We start from the raw sequence: 16265 nt of genomic DNA, 5'->3' as shown, positions 1-16265 counted from the left end.
TCACTATAGAGATCTTTCACTTCTTTTGTTAATTCCAAGGTATTTGCGGCTATTGTAAATGGGATTACTTTTTTATTTCTTTTTCAAATTGTTCACTGTTAGCATATAGAAATGGTACTGGTTTCTATGTTGTTTTTGTACTGTGCAACTTAACTAAATTTGTTTATCAGGTTGAGTAGCTTCCTTGTAGCATCTTTAGGTTTTTCTACATATTAGATCATATCATATACAAACAACTATAATTTGACTTCTTCCTTTCCAATTTGGATGCCTTTTGTATCTTCGTTGTCTGATTGATCCAGCTAGGACTTCCAGTACTACGTTGAATAAAAATGGTGACAATGTCCATCCTGGTAGTATTACAGATTATAGAGGAAAGGCTTTCAGTTTTCGCCTTTCAGTATGATACTAGCTGTAGGTCTGTCATATATGGCTTTTATTTAAAGCCATATATGGCTGTAGGTCGGTCATATATGGCTTTTATATAAGAGGATAATGAAGATACAAAAATGGTACAATAGTAACAGTGTCTATGTTGGGCTATGTTTCTTCTATCCCCAGTTTTTTAAAGTTTTTTTTTTTTATTATGGAGGAATGTTAAATTTTATCAAATGTTTTTTCATCAATTGAAATGACCACATGATTTTTATATTTTATTCCATTGATACAATGTGTTCAGTTGATTTATTTCCATATATTGAACCATCCTTGCCTTTCTGGGATAAATCCCACTTGATCATGGTGAATGATTATTCTAATATATTGTTGAATTTGGTTTGTTAGGATTTTGTTGAGGATTTTTGCATAATTACTCATCACAGATATTGGCCTGTAGTTTTCCTTTCTTGATGTGTGTTTGTCTGGTCATGGTATGAGGGTGATACTGGCCTCATAGAATGAATTTCGAAGTATTCCCTCTTCCTCTATCTTTTGGAATAGTTTGAGTAGTGTTGGTATTCATTATTTTATTCTCTTTGTTAAATTTATCTGATAGAATTCTGAATTCATTCTGTGTCATCTTGAATTTCTTTCAGTTTCCTCAGAACAGCTATGTTGAAATCTGTCTGAAAGAACACATATGTCTGTTTCACCAGGATTGGTTCCTAGTGCCTTATTTAATTTATTTGATGAGGTCATGTTTTTCTGGCTGACTTTGGTGCCAATAAATATTCATTGTTGTCTGGGCCTTGATGAGTTAGATATTTATTGTAGTTTTTGCAGTCTGGGTTTGCTTTTACCCATCAATCTTGAATATGCTTCCTAGTTGTTTGAAGTGACTTATGCCCCATGATGATTAATACTGTGGTTTGTGCAGTGTTATAGAGGTACTGTCTTGGTGGCCTCAGATAAGATCCAGAAGAATTTTCTCGATTACTAGACAAAGACTCTTGTTCTTTTGCCCTACATTGTCCAAAACAATGGAATCTCTCTCTTTCTGTACTGAGCTACCTAGAATTTGAGATTCAGTGATGCAAGCACCCTTGTGCCCACCACATTTTCAGACAACAATGAGGATTCATATTTTTTCCATGAGTAGTTATTAAATGGTCTATGGGGTTAAGACTCCAATGATGACAGCTGTCCTGTCATGAAACCTGAAAAAACACCAAGTGCACACAAGCTCCAGAAATGAGAACAACGTCATGACTGATTTCTGGCCTACAGCAACTGCAAGATGTCATCAAATGTTAGACTGATTCTAGTTTCAAAGATAACAAAATATGAACAGAAGAAAATAGTGTCTTAGAATTTATGACATATACTTTACTTTATTCATCTGTGGAGGACTGCAATCATTATCATTATTTCCCAGAAACTACTGTATTTCAAAATGATTTTTGACTGGCTTCTTTTGTTTATTCTAGGCACTATCAGGATAACTCCTAAGGACTCTCGTTGGGTTGGAGCTTGGTGGCTTGGTTTCCTTGTGTCTGGAATAGTATCCATTATTTCTTCTATACCATTCTTTTTCTTGCCTCTAAATCCAAATAAACCACAGAAAGAAAGGAAAGTTTCACTATTTTTGCATGTGCTAAAAACTAATGATAAAAGGAATCAAATAGCTAATTTGACCAACCGAAGAAAATATATTACCAAAAATGTGACTGGTAAGTATTTTACATTCATTGTCAACTTGGAGTTGTTAATTTCAGTGAAAGGGAGTGATGAGTATTCCAAAATATAAACCATACTCAACTCATCAAGAGTTAGCTTTCTTCTGCACTAAATGTAGCTGAATTATTTTTCTAAAAGTCATACTAAAGTTAACAAATATTTCTTGAGCACATAACAAGCAGAAGTGGATTAGGATTTTGCTCTTTAGCAGGCAGAAACCAATCAAAGGCTACAAATAAAACATTTGTTCCTTATAAGCCAAAGAGTATGTATTCATTTTAATATTATATAGTGTAAACTGTGAAGGTTAAAAAGATTATAATATGTCATTCATTCACTTATTCAACAAAAGGTACCAGCCACCACACTATGCCCTGGTGACAGAACATCACTTTTATTTTTCAAAAACCTAGTGGATAATATTGAGAAGTATATAGATCATTGTAGTAAAGTATCTTAAATAGTGGTAAGGTTATACTTAACTATTCTCAAGTGTAGAGATAGAATAAGGAGAAGGAATTCAGGAGAGGTTTCTCTGTAGATAATTGGAGTAAGATTATTTTTCTTGGTAATTAAAATTATATATAATTTTAATAAGATTATATATAATTTTAATAAGATTATATATATAATTTTAATATGTATATAATTATAGCTTACCTAAGTATTCAAAAATGAAGTGGAAACAATAGCTGTTATTAAAATAATTGAAGTCAGTAATGTGAATTAGGATCCTTTACCACTTGATAGTGACTCTTCTTTTGAATATAAGCCCTGGAGGGCTAATGGAGAACCATGGAGAAGCAGTAATTGAGAGAATGATCTGACAGCAGTCAGAGCAAAATATTTGAAATGGTAAGGTATTGACAGCAGTTTTCAGATTGGGACAAAATGGTGAAATCGTAAAACCTGAAGTAGTGCAACCAACACCTAAACTCAGCAAATGTTTCAAGTTTTTATTGAAGTAAGGTTACAAATTTCCCAGGGTAACCCATGCTCTCCTCATCAATTCTTTCACTTCCCATTTGTTGTTGTTATTATTTTCTCCTCTCCACCACACTAACCCAAGAGCAATGGGATGGATGATGGAGCCTTGTGTATTCACTTATGAGAGTGGATTGTTCAATTTCAACTGCATTGGTAGCTTGAAATTGTCCATGGTAGGAGAATTTACCACCATACGTTACCATGGAAATTGAGAAATCCTACAAATCAGGTTTCCCAACCAACAAATCAGTTGTTAAACACAGCACACCACTGTTTTAAAAGTTTTTTAATAAGCATTCTAAAAATAGCATATCAAGGAATTTTTGTTTTGTGTATGCCATGTTTCTGCTTTATCTAATCAAATCCATAATAATTAATGGATTTTCAAACCTATAAGAGTCAGAGTTGACTGTGAATCCAGAAATAATAAAGAGGATAATGAAGATACAAAAATGGTACAATAGTAACATTGTCTATATAATGAGCTGGTCTTCGGGGGAGTTAGTGACGTGAATAGTAAAGAGAATCTTAATTATTAATAAGTGCCTGTTAAGAATGGATAACATACCTAAATACCTATAGTCAGGAGAAAAGACATATTGGATTTATTCTCTATGTTCTTGTTGAAAACTAAGACTAATTGGTTAGAAAGAAAGGAAAATTTCAGTTCATTACAAAGACAAAGACAATTTTTAAACAATGAGAACTGTTCAAAAGTTGAGCAAATTGCTCTCAGGTAGTCAGCTTCATGTCACTTGAGTTGTTTATTGATCTGTTTATTAAAAATAAGTAATACGTCACAATTGTATAGAAGTTCAGACCAGATGACATCCAAATTGCTATCTGCCACAAAAATTTAACAGTTTGGTTAATCTACACGTTTCATTCCTTTTGACCAAAGATCACGACTCTCTTAGAATGCCTCACAAATCAGTGGTGGTTCTTACTCACAGGGGAGACCAATAGAGGGAAGTTTAGCACTTTGGCCTAACAATTTTAAATATTGTTTATTCTTACTATACATTTTCTTACCTCTTTTCTGTTCTGTGCCATTTCTCAAAATGTATTTTGTTTTATTATAATCAGAGGAAACTATTTTTTAAAGAAACTACTGTTAGTACTGTTCATATCTAATGAAAATCTTTAGAGGCCTATAGAGAACAAGATCTTTCAAAGCCCATATCATCCATCTCTCAATAGCCATTTCTGGGCCTGTCTTGCTGTACTCTAAAACTTCCTTTTGTTCTAAGTAGTTCCTTCCACTTTTAACTTCTATTATAGTTGATTGACCTGGCAATCACAGACCCAGAATATAAAATTTCTGCCATGGACAGAAGTTAGAAATTTGTTATCACACCTATTTGTAGGCATAGGTTGTTGTACTATTACTGTCATAATGTCCCTTGGGACCAACATTTTTATCCCCTGCCTCTCCTTCTTGCGTCTTAACACAGGTGATTTATAATACTGCCAGATTTACTGAGGCAGTATTTTATGGTACAAAAGCTGTATACCAGGGAAAAAATAAGTCTGAGCCCTCATACTAATTTTGTCTTTAAAATTTTTGAACATCAGAGATTTTATTTCTGTATCTCAGATTATGCTGTCTTTAATTTAAATTTATATTTAACAATTTAATGTAATAATTATATTATTAAGTGCCGATACATAAGGGACATCACATTTCTTTTCTTTTCTTCTTCTTCCCCTCCTTCTCCTTCTTGCTTCTTCTCCTTCTCCTTTTCCTTCTTCCTCTTCCTCCTACTCTTCCTCTTCTTCTCCTTCACTGTGACAGGGTCTGGCTCCGTCCCCTAGGCTAAAACGCAGTGGCATGTATATGACTTGCTGCAGCCTCGATTTCCCAGGCTCAAGTTATTCTCCCTCATCAGCCCTCCAAGTAGCTGAAGTGATGGGAGCATGCCACCATGCCAGTCTAATTTTTGTATATCTTGTAGAGGGGTGATTTTGCCGTGCTTCCCAGTCTGGTCTCTAACTTCTGGGCTCAAGCAATCTGCGTGCCTCTGCCACTCAAAGTGTAGGGATTACAGACATTAGCCACTGCACCCTGTGAACATCACATTTCTGATTCAGTTTTTTTTTTTTTTTTCTGGGACGCTTAGTATATTGCCTAGTACCCAATTGAAAACCAAACATTTGTGGAATGAATAAATAATTAATCTGTATGTAATAGTATGGTAGAGTGCCAAGGATAATAAAATGTTAAGTGAACAAAGTAAGTTACAAAACAGCATTTATGCATGATCCTATTTGGAAGTAAAATGAACTAAACCAATAAATAATAATATGCATATGAAAAATATTGAAGGAATGTAGTTAAACTGTTAATAGTAGGATTGAAGGGTGCTCTTTCTGTGTTATGTAGTTTTGTAATTTTAAATCTTATAAAACTTATATTTTCAAAATTCAGATATTAATGTATTTTAATTACATTGAAATATTTTGTTTACTTTGATAATTCTGCAGGCTTTTTCCAGTCTTTGAAAAGCATCCTTACCAATCCCCTGTATGTTATATTTGTAATTTTTACATTGTTACACATGAGCAGCTACATTGCTTCTCTTACTTATATCATTAAAATGGTGGAGCAACAGTATGGTTGGTCTGCATCTAAGACTAACTTCTTGTTGGGTAAGACATACTTTTTTGTGTTTACTTGATAAATGCAGCATTACTGAGTATTTGTGTTAAAAGACAGATTTTATCGTGAAGGTTATTTCACATTTTACTAAATATACTTTTATTATCTCTCTAACTTTGTAACATTTGTCAATATTGTGATATAACCATTGTTCTGCATTTGAAGTTGCATCTCATGTTAGGTGAGTTCTAAAACCAAAGTTGCTTTTGAATAAAACATTTAGAGGTAGTATCTGCATAATTGGATCTTATAGTGCTGAGATCCTGAGACTAGCCCTTTTGTAATATAACCATTATAAACCTATAATTCATGGACCGAAATAAGGCTTCAGCCACTGACAAAACATATGATATTGGCGTTTTTTAAAAAAGAATCAATTTAAATGCCTCACAAAATATGTATGATTCAAAAAAAATCATAGAGAGTATTTTTTTCTACAGTATCTATTTTCAGTGTCATATTGAGACCTGCCCATTAAGAAGTTATAACACTTTGTAGTAACTATTCTACAAATCTATCTATTGTACAAAACTATCTATCAATTTGTAGAAAGATGGTAGAAATTTGATAAATATGTGATGAGTTAAAAAATTTATCAAGTGGTATGTGACTAGGTCATGAGTACATGAGAAAATAATAATTAGAAAATGAATGTACAGAAGCACTAGACCAGGCACCTGGATGATCTCCCTGTTGAACCTAAAAGTTTAAACTTAAAAGTTAAATTTTGGCTCCCAATAACTTGATCTAAAGTTTTTGTTAGAGGAAACTTCATCTTTAATAACTCTTACAGGACAATGAAATGGTAAAATTGTAGGAGGAATTAACCATTTTTAATCCTGTATATTGATCTTTTTTTATTATAGCAGGGTATATATGTTTTGATGAATAAGGATGAGATATTACTTCAGGAATTCAATTCTAAATCTCTGGGAAAATTTGAAGTAAGCTACTGAGGTTTGGAACTCTACTGTGAGAGATGTAAAGGATTTTAGATGGCAGGCTCAAAATCTCATAGGAAAAAAGATTTTGTTTTGTTGTTGTTGATTTCTAGAAAAAAAGAACGTGCTACATAGAAATAATCTGTTCAGACGTACAAATATTCTTAGCCATTGCCTTTTGCTCTTGAAGAAACCAAACCCTCATAACTGGGAGGAAGAAATTATTTTTGTCTCTCTTACATGGTACACTGGTCCCCTACCTCTACCTTAGTCTGCCACCCTCCTTTTAAAGAAGTGATAAGATGGGATGAATTTGGTTCACCCAACCTCATACTGTGTTTCATATAAAAACACATATCCGAAAAAAACATATATATATTTATATATATATATTTATTTAAATATATATTTAAATATGCGTATATTTTATATATATATTTAAATGTGTATATATATTTAAATATATATATTTAAATGTGTGTGTGTGTGTGTGTGTGTGTATATATATATATATTTACAGCTTTTTTCTCTTCTTTTATTTCTAGGAGTCCTCGCCCTACCTGCTGTTGCAATTGGCATGTTTTCAGGAGGATATATCATTAAAAAATTCAAATTGTCTTTAGTTGGACTTGCCAAATTGGCATTTTGTTCTGCAACAGTGCATCTCTTATCTCAAGTTTTATATTTCTTTCTAATCTGTGAAAGCAAATCAGTTGCCGGCCTAACCTTGACCTATGATGGGTTTGTATATATAATTGCATAATATGTTAACCATCCAATTAAAAGACTATGTGTAAGGAAAATAGGGTAGAAAGCAATTGTAATTAAATTTTCTTTTCACTGAGAGAAATTTCATTTTTGAAATTCTTAAAATGTTCACTCCTTAAGACCTTAAAGTTATTTTATTCCTTCATTAAAGAAAAGCAACATATGTTGAAGTAATAATACCTACAATTTATGGGTAATTATAATGAGTGGTGGGTACTTTTACCCACATTTTATAAATGAGAAAGTAAAATTTAGAGAAATAGATAAATTATATGGCTAGCAATATTAAGATTCTGACTCAAATTTTGGGGTTTTGACTCTAAAACTCTTAGTCTTAACCATTAACATTTTAGATGGATCATAATAGTAATATAAATTACCTTCTCCAAAAGTGACTGAATAAACTTCATCTACAGTTCTTTCTGATATTAACAACTGTCTTTATGAAATAATACTTTTTCACATTGTACTTAATTCTCCTTTTTTGCAAGCTAATATTTTTTTCTTCTGGTAGTCTACAATGGAAATAGCATTAAGATATATTCTGTTTATAATTGTAGGTTAGACCTTGGGATATCTTTACTTTTCCATTATTATCATGTTTTGTCAAGTATTTTTAGTACTACAGTCTCTACCCCAAATTGAGAGCAAGATTCCTACACAGACTTTTAATAATCACTTCAATATAGCCAACAATGTAAGTTTAGGAAGGTTCACAGTCAAGCAACAAGCAAAGATGCTCAGATTACAGTTCAATAACCATGTTCTTTAGTGCTGTTACTATTGGCTCTGAGCTTTCAAAATCTGGATTCTATGAGGTGTTGACTTTAATTTGTCAAATATTCTCATTTTCTTATCTAAATAACATCCTGTTCTTGGAGGCTTGTTAAACTAATCATGAATTATTTTCCTGCATGCTTCTAAATCTAAACTGTTTTTGATCTTTCCTATCAACTATCACCTATTTTGGTAAGTCAATACACATTGTACCTAGAATACTGGATTTTAGAGGTAAGAGAACCTTAGAGATCATGCAGCCCAACTTTCATATATCACTTCCTTTATTATATGAGACCTACAGAATTATGACTTGCTTAAAGACACACAACGACTCCCTATTGATCTTATATCACACCATTAGTTTCAAAGGCTTCCTGTTTTTCAGGGCAGGCTTTAGCATAAAGCTAGTTTCCTGAAAACAAGTATAGTAACTGTGCCATCTACTGAAAAGATGGAAGCAAGAGTTATACAGGAATTGTTCAATTTAATTAAATTTACTGAGTCCTTCCTGAAAGGTGATTATTTGTGGGAAACATCAATTCCCTCATGGAACTCATAATCTAATGATAGCAAATAATAAAATCAATGTATTCAACATTTATGAAATCTTAGTCACTAGGACTTGTTTTACAAGTAAAATTAGTGCAGAGGTCTCTGAATTATCCCTGATTATCTCTAAGGGTCCTTGAGACTTTATCAAGGGGTCCACAAATTCTAACCTATTTTTATAATGATACAAAGACTTTGCCTTTTTTATTCACATTATCTCATGAAGGTATAGTGATATTTTTAAGACTATATGATATGTGTTGATGCCACCAGTCTTACAGCTAAAAATATGTGTGCTTATGTATTAAAATGTATTAATATTAATTTCTAATAGAGTGTCTATAGATATAACTAATTAAAACAAAAAACTGTGGGTCCTTCAATGCTTTTTAAGACTCTGAAGGACTCCTAAGAAAAAATATGTTTGAAAACTGTCCCAAAATTATTTTTCCCCAAAAGTCTCTATGATGTTGACATTTTTTACAAAGAGTAGTCACATTGGTAAGGTATGGCAGAACTAATCTGAACACAGGAGGAACTGATTGCAATTTCTAGACTGGGTCATTATCTTAGTCCATTCGAGCTGCTATAACAAAATCTTGTGTAGTTTGTAGATACACAGAAATGTATCTCTCACAGTTCTGGAGGCTGGAACATACAAGATCAAGGTGCTGGGAGATTTGGTATCTGGTAAAGACACTTCCTAGTTCATAGATTGTGCCTTCTAGCTGTGTTTAGTCATGGTGGAATATGCAAGGGGTCATTAACTCCATTCAGGAAGTTCATCCTCATGACCAGATCACATCCTGATAGCCCTATCTCTTAATACCTTCACATAGGAGATTAGATTTCAATCTATGAATTTGGGGGTGCACAAATATTTAGACCATAGTGATCATAAACCATTCTCCATAACTACTCCCAGTAGGATGTCCTCAAGCAGAATAAAGAATTAGATGAATTTAAATAAAATTATTAATAATGTGTTTTCTAAATTACCGATCTACTTTTTTCTTAATTCAAATGACATACTCATTCAAAGGTACTTCATCAATCCTCAATCATTAACAAATTTTTGCAAAACAAAGTAGCTTTTAAAATCTTGAAGCAGAAAATTTATACAAATAATATGCTTTATAATTTTAGCCATGATTAAAATTATATTTAACAATTTATAGCCATATTATAAAGTAAATCAGTTTAAAAACATTGTATTGTCACTTAAAAAATATACAGAACTTTTCTAGCCCTTTTCAACTGATTCTATTATTTTTTGCTTTTCATTCTTCAGAGGTTCAGCTCTAATCACAATGAATTCTTATTTTATGTAGTTAAGATACAGATTTTAAACTTCAACCACATTAACTAGCATCCATAGATTCACAGAACTTTATAGTGACCTGAGAGGAACTTCAATCTAACGCCATTACCTCACCAAAGAAAAACAAAGTTACTTTTCTAATGTGAACCTTCTTGATGGAATCATAACAACCTCTTGTCTAAGTCTTATCTAATCTCTTATTTCTTTTTTAAGTTTTACTTTTTCTAAGTAACAAATCACGTTTTGGTAAAGAAGGAGAGTTACAAGCATTAAAAAAATTAAAAGCATTTTTAAAAGCCTATTTTGGCATCATCAGATCAAATTTCTTGATCTAATTGAAGAAAATCCTTTATTTCATTTCTCTTTTCTTTCCCTCACCTTCCCTCCTCCTTTATTTCCCTTCTACTTCCCCCTTGTCTCTCTCCTCCTCTTCCTTCTTTTCTTCCTCTCTCTTCTCTTTCTCTCTTTTTGATATATGTCTATCATATATTTTCAGAAATAGTCCAGTAAGATCTCATGTAGATGTACCACTTTCTTATTGCAACTCAGAGTGCAATTGTGATGAAAGTCAATGGGAACCAGTCTGTGGAAACAATGGAATAACTTACCTGTCACCTTGTCTAGCAGGATGCAAATCTTCAAGTGGTAATAAAGAGCCCATAGTGAGTATTTGTTTTTGTTTTTCCTTCTCTCCTTAATCAAAATCACAGATTTGATTTTTTAATAATTGTTTATCACATCTTCCTATAGCTAAGGTATCCAGTATAAAGATAAAAGATTCCGGTATTATCTGTCATTGTGATGGCTGTGAAGTATAAACAAAGCTTCATATAAAGTCCTGCTTAGGACACAACCAAGTTTTTCTGTTATTTGAATTTTAATTTGAGATTACCCCACTTTTTTCTTGAGAGTGTAGGAATATGACCTATTAGAATTTAATCCACTTAGGATTTCTGAGAAGCATCTGATTTGACGGAAGCACAAGATTTCAATTAATTTGGAATTAATTTATCCATCAGAAGTTAGGGGAAAGTCCTGATTAACCTGTTGTCAGAACTACCTACTTTACTAGGACAACAATCTATGTGCATTTTTATATATACCTCCTGATGAGTTTAACTAGGGGCTCACTGGGGCTTTTGACTTTCCAATAAATTAATCAAGGATTCATGCTCACTTGACTGCCAAATTCTCAATTTCCTATGTTGATTTCCTCACAGCTGGCACTTCTCTTACCCAGGATAATTTAGTATCCTGCCCACTTATTCCCAACATATCCATTTGAAATTCCATTTTTTTCTTCACTCAAATGGGTTTTTTTCCATGTGAGCCATGGGTTTTTCCTAATATCCTGGGTAACTCCCAATAGTTGGAAATTGGGTATGCTATTCCCCATACCTACCATTCACTCAGCATCTCACAAAGTTGTGTATTCATCTTTCAGGCCATTTTCCTATTACCAACATTAGCAACATAGTCAGCTATGGTGATTACTCTCTACCACACTCTTCTGTGTTTCATTTTTAAACATTTTTCATCTTTCCCTTGCCCATTGTCATACCGATATATTATGGAAAGGCATGGAGAAATTTGACGAACAAAGCATCCTAGGTTCCTTGAAGATAGGCCATAACTTTAATAAACTTGCACAACATATATGGCCCACAGACTATACTTAAAAGCCCACATCTCATATTCATCTGCTATAATATCCTTCAGTAAGGGTGCCCTCATTTAATCCCTGGTTTCACTTTGCCCAGTAGTGAAGATCTGAAAGAAACGTAATATTAGAATCCTAAAAAGAGCTCTGTCTACATGGAGACATCTTCTTAATGTGAACAATGGCTATACCATCTGGGGGCTACTGCAAAATTCCTTTACTAAATCCTCAGTAAAAAAGAAATCTCTTTTTAAAATAATGTTCTCTGTATCAAAGTTTGGTTTTATTGGCCAGTGTGCTTTCTCCATAAAAGATTGTTCCATATTATTCTTAGTGAAAAAAGGAGGATAAAAGGAAGCTTGGTGGAACCATAAAAGTATAGATTTAAATTCTTTTAAAATTCTTCCTTCAATAATTAGTCTTTAGCACTAGTAGGTTAAAGGCAAACTTCCCTTAAACTTTTATTTAGCCTAGAATCAGAATAGATTTTTTTTAAAGCCACCTACCTACAAACACTGCCTGATTAAATCTCTCAAATCATTTGATCCTAATGTTCGCCTCCTGTACTGTTACCATTAGTCAGGACATTCTGTTGTGTTGGACCTCTCTGGTAATAATATTATCTATTTTATTATCTGTCATTATGGTCTTGAATGCTGCTTTTGCCTGCCTAAATAGAATTCTGGCATCCATGCCCATCTCTATTTCTTCTGTACTCTGTCCTATTTTCAAGAGTGGCTCTAGTTCCAGATTTTGGCCCCTTTCAAACTGCTGTCTTTTCTGAAGTTTTGGGGTAATCCTTCCCCAGGGCATGTCCCTAATACTTAGTAGAGATTGTCAAAGTGAGTAAAAATGCATATTTTAGGAAGTAACTGTGGGTGAAAGAGCAGTATTGAAAACAATTTATATTAATGAGAAAATTATATACACTTTCATACACTAATTTCTTAAATTATTTCCCAATTTTAAAATTAAGAATTTATTAAATGTTAATATTCAATAACATTATCTTATACAGAAAGTAATTCAGGAAGCAATTTTGCCTTTCATTATTAAGCAACTGTATTTTCATAATATTTTTAAAACTGTAAATATTTTAGTTTGAGACTTCTTTAAATATAATGGAATGTATTCATAGCCCAGTTGCATGTGGCAAATGTATTTGGTAATATTTCAAAAATTATTTTTAGGTGTTTTATAACTGTAGCTGTGTGGAAGTAATTGGTCTCCAGAACAAAAATTACTCAGCGCACTTGGGTGAATGTCCAAGAGATGATGCTTGTACAAGGAAATCTTACGTTTATTTTGTAATTCAAGTCTTAGATGCTTTCCTCTGTGCAGTTGGACTTACCTCATATTCCGTGCTGGTGATTAGGTAAGTATGATGTTTTAAAACATTATCATGTATATTAAACTAAAAACACACCCAATGATATGCATATTTTCTGTATTTAGCTCAAATTCATATTTTGTTACATTTTAATTTTCTGGGAATTCATTTTCTTAGAATTATTATGGTATTTCAATGCTATCATTAATAATATAATTTTGTCTCTAATACTTCCATTGTGAAATCTAGGCTCTATACATTCATCTTTTATTAAGAATCTTAAGATACACACTGATTGACAATTGCCTCAATTGTAAAGGAATCTCTATATGATTCAAAAAGAACTTTTAATTTTGAGTTGCCTTGGATCCTAATGGGCCAGTTAGAGAAAATCATCTGTTGATTTCATTGAAAGAAAAAGTTTTGCAACAAGATATAAATATAAACTTCAGTGTGTAATGAAATTCTAATGCTGTAAATTCACCCACAGCATGGCTTCTGACCTAGTATCCCTTAATACCATTGTAGACAGAAGAAAAGTATATGTAAAGAATTCATTCCTTTCTTCACTCATTAAACAGATATTTAGACAGCATGTGATGCTTAATGAAGAATATTTCTTGGTAAATAAAACCAATAAGGTACTTGTTGTCTCATAGCTTTGAAAAACGACGAGTGACATGAGACAAATAAGTTTAAAAATGAACACATAATTACAAATTGCTCTTAGTCTTAATAAGGAAAAAGACTGCTAATAAAGGGAATAAAAAGAGAAACGAAATTTGGGAGTGAAATGAGGGTATATGAGGGAAAGGACTTACAAAGCGCATCTTAAAAGAAGTGATATTTTATCTAAGGGCATACAGAAAAAGCCAAATGAAGGGCTTTCAAGGAGAGGGTCTAAGTGCTGCTTCCTTAAGACAGGAAAGCGCTGGTGTGTTTGAAGACTAAAAAGAATCCAGTTCATTGGAACATACTGAGTGACAGGGGTGTGGTATAAGAGAAGTTTGGAAAATTAGGGAGGAAGCAGATAATGTGTGCCCTACTGGCCAATATAATAATTCAATCACCTAAAACTGTAAACATGTAAAGACAGGCAAGTAGATGTTAAAAATATACATGATAAGTAGAATGACCTGGGTTAACATCTAATTATACTTTTAAAACATACTACTTGATCACAGTCATGGTCAGCCAACAGCATGACGTGGTAGAAAAAAAAATGTGTTTTTAAATTTTGTTAACATGAAAATAAACCTGTAAACTAAATTTACAGTTGTTAAATTTTGACTCTGACTGCAAGTTTTATCAAATTATTTATAGTAAATATTCCACAAATATGTCTTCATCTTCAATATAAAATGTCTACTCAGAGGGAGAAGCATATATTTGCTAAATTACAGATTCATTAACATAAAAATTCACCTCAATATCATACCAGTTTACATCTCAATGTGTTTCAGCTTCTTAATTGAAACTTTTTCATAAGGAGAGTTTTAAAAATACTGTTTCATCCTTGATGATGGTTATGATTTATCTAATTAAGAAAGTTATGAAATCAACATTACCACTTGTCAAAAGCATTTATTAATCTCTCACCAGCCTTTAATTTTCTTTGAAGAAAAGTTTTGTGAAGCTGACAAGAGAATACAAATATAAAATATGAACTTCATTCTATTAATGATTTTCTAAAGTTTATATCATAAGGCTATTGCTAAAACTAGACTAAGCAGGAGTGTAGGCATTTACTCATCCAGTACATATTCATTATGTGTGTCAGCCACAGGTCCGTGCAATGAGGATGCAAATGTGAATGAAAGTGATAAAACTTCATTGGCATCCAGTGGGGATGGGAAATGGGGGGTGGATTGGCATAGGAGAAGAACTAATAAACAAATAAGTAAGTAAATATGTAAAATAGGGTAAGTGTGCAACACTAGAAAGAAGAATCTGAGTAACAAAATAGAAAAAGTAGGGATAGATAAGAGACACTAGTTCAGACATTGTGCACTGGAAATCATATGATAAGAGACCTAAATGAAGAGATGAAGAGTGAAACTACAAGCCATGCTAAATGGGGTCAGGGAAGGAACAATCGAGGCAAGGTAGAGCAAAGGTAAAGGCCCTGGTATGGAACATACTTAACATATACATGGTCAGAAAAAAGTGTGTAAGGAACAGAGAGGTATGAAGTACAATGACAGAGCTAGCATGATCCAGATTATATTGTTCCAGGAAAGTCTTTGGAACTTATTCTAAACGTGTTCAGATGCCCTAGAGGGTTTAAGCGTTAGTATTACCTAAAGCTTATGGCTTACCTAACGAAAAGAACACTCTAATTGTGCATGGAGATGGAGTGTGTTTTTGGAAGACAAGAATGAAATCATGGAAAACATAAGGCTATGATCATTCTTCACAAGATGGGGTCTTGATTGAGCATGGTTATGATAAAGGAAGTGGGAAGCGACTTGAGTCTCAGTCTTTGTTTTGTTTTTAAGGCAAAGCCAATATGATTTGCTGCTCAACTGAATACAGCAGGTGAGAGAGAGAATTTAAGGATGATCTGAAAGTTCTGGTCTGAGTTCTAGAAAAATGATAGTACTATCGAACAATATGGGAAAGACTAAGGAAGAGAAGTTTTGGGAAAGTGGACAAGTAAGACTTCTTGTGTCTCTAAAACTGAGCTGCCTGTTAGATATCTACCAACAATGTCATATGCAGAATCCACTATTCAGGAGAAACACTAAAGTTAGAAACATAAATTTTAGAGTTAGCAACATACAGATGCTATTTAAATTCAATGTACTGTTGAGATATTCTAGGGACTCAGTATAGATAGAAACTAGATCCTAGGACCAACACCTAGCACTCTAACTTTAGAGATCAATAATAGAAGAAGCCAGTGAAGGAAACTGAGGAAGTCCCATGAGTTATGAGAAAAACTGAGAAAAGATCATGTTCTTGAAGCATAATGAAGATTATATGAAGTAGTGAGTAAAGCAACTATGTCAAGGGCCGCTGAGAGTTCACAGGAGTTAGGGACTAGAAAGTGACCATTGGATTTCATTATAAGCTGATCACTGTTAGCCCAAACAAAACTGGTGCATGAAGAAGGAAGGGAAAAATAAGGCTGTTTTGGTTATTAAAAAGTGTTT

The 16265-nt window shown here is 33.0% G+C and overlaps 1 pseudogene; it reads left to right on the top strand.

Moving 5' to 3' along the window:
* LOC100976656 (putative solute carrier organic anion transporter family member 1B7) overlaps positions 1-16265 on the top strand; it is a 127259-nt pseudogene that overhangs the window by 78638 nt on the left and 32356 nt on the right.

This window comes from Pan paniscus, chromosome 10 (assembly GCF_029289425.2).
Source record: "Pan paniscus chromosome 10, NHGRI_mPanPan1-v2.0_pri, whole genome shotgun sequence".
Classification (NCBI taxonomy): Eukaryota; Metazoa; Chordata; class Mammalia; order Primates; family Hominidae; genus Pan; species Pan paniscus.
Note: the sequence above shows the minus strand (reverse complement) of the source record. Positions and strands in the feature narration are given on the sequence as shown.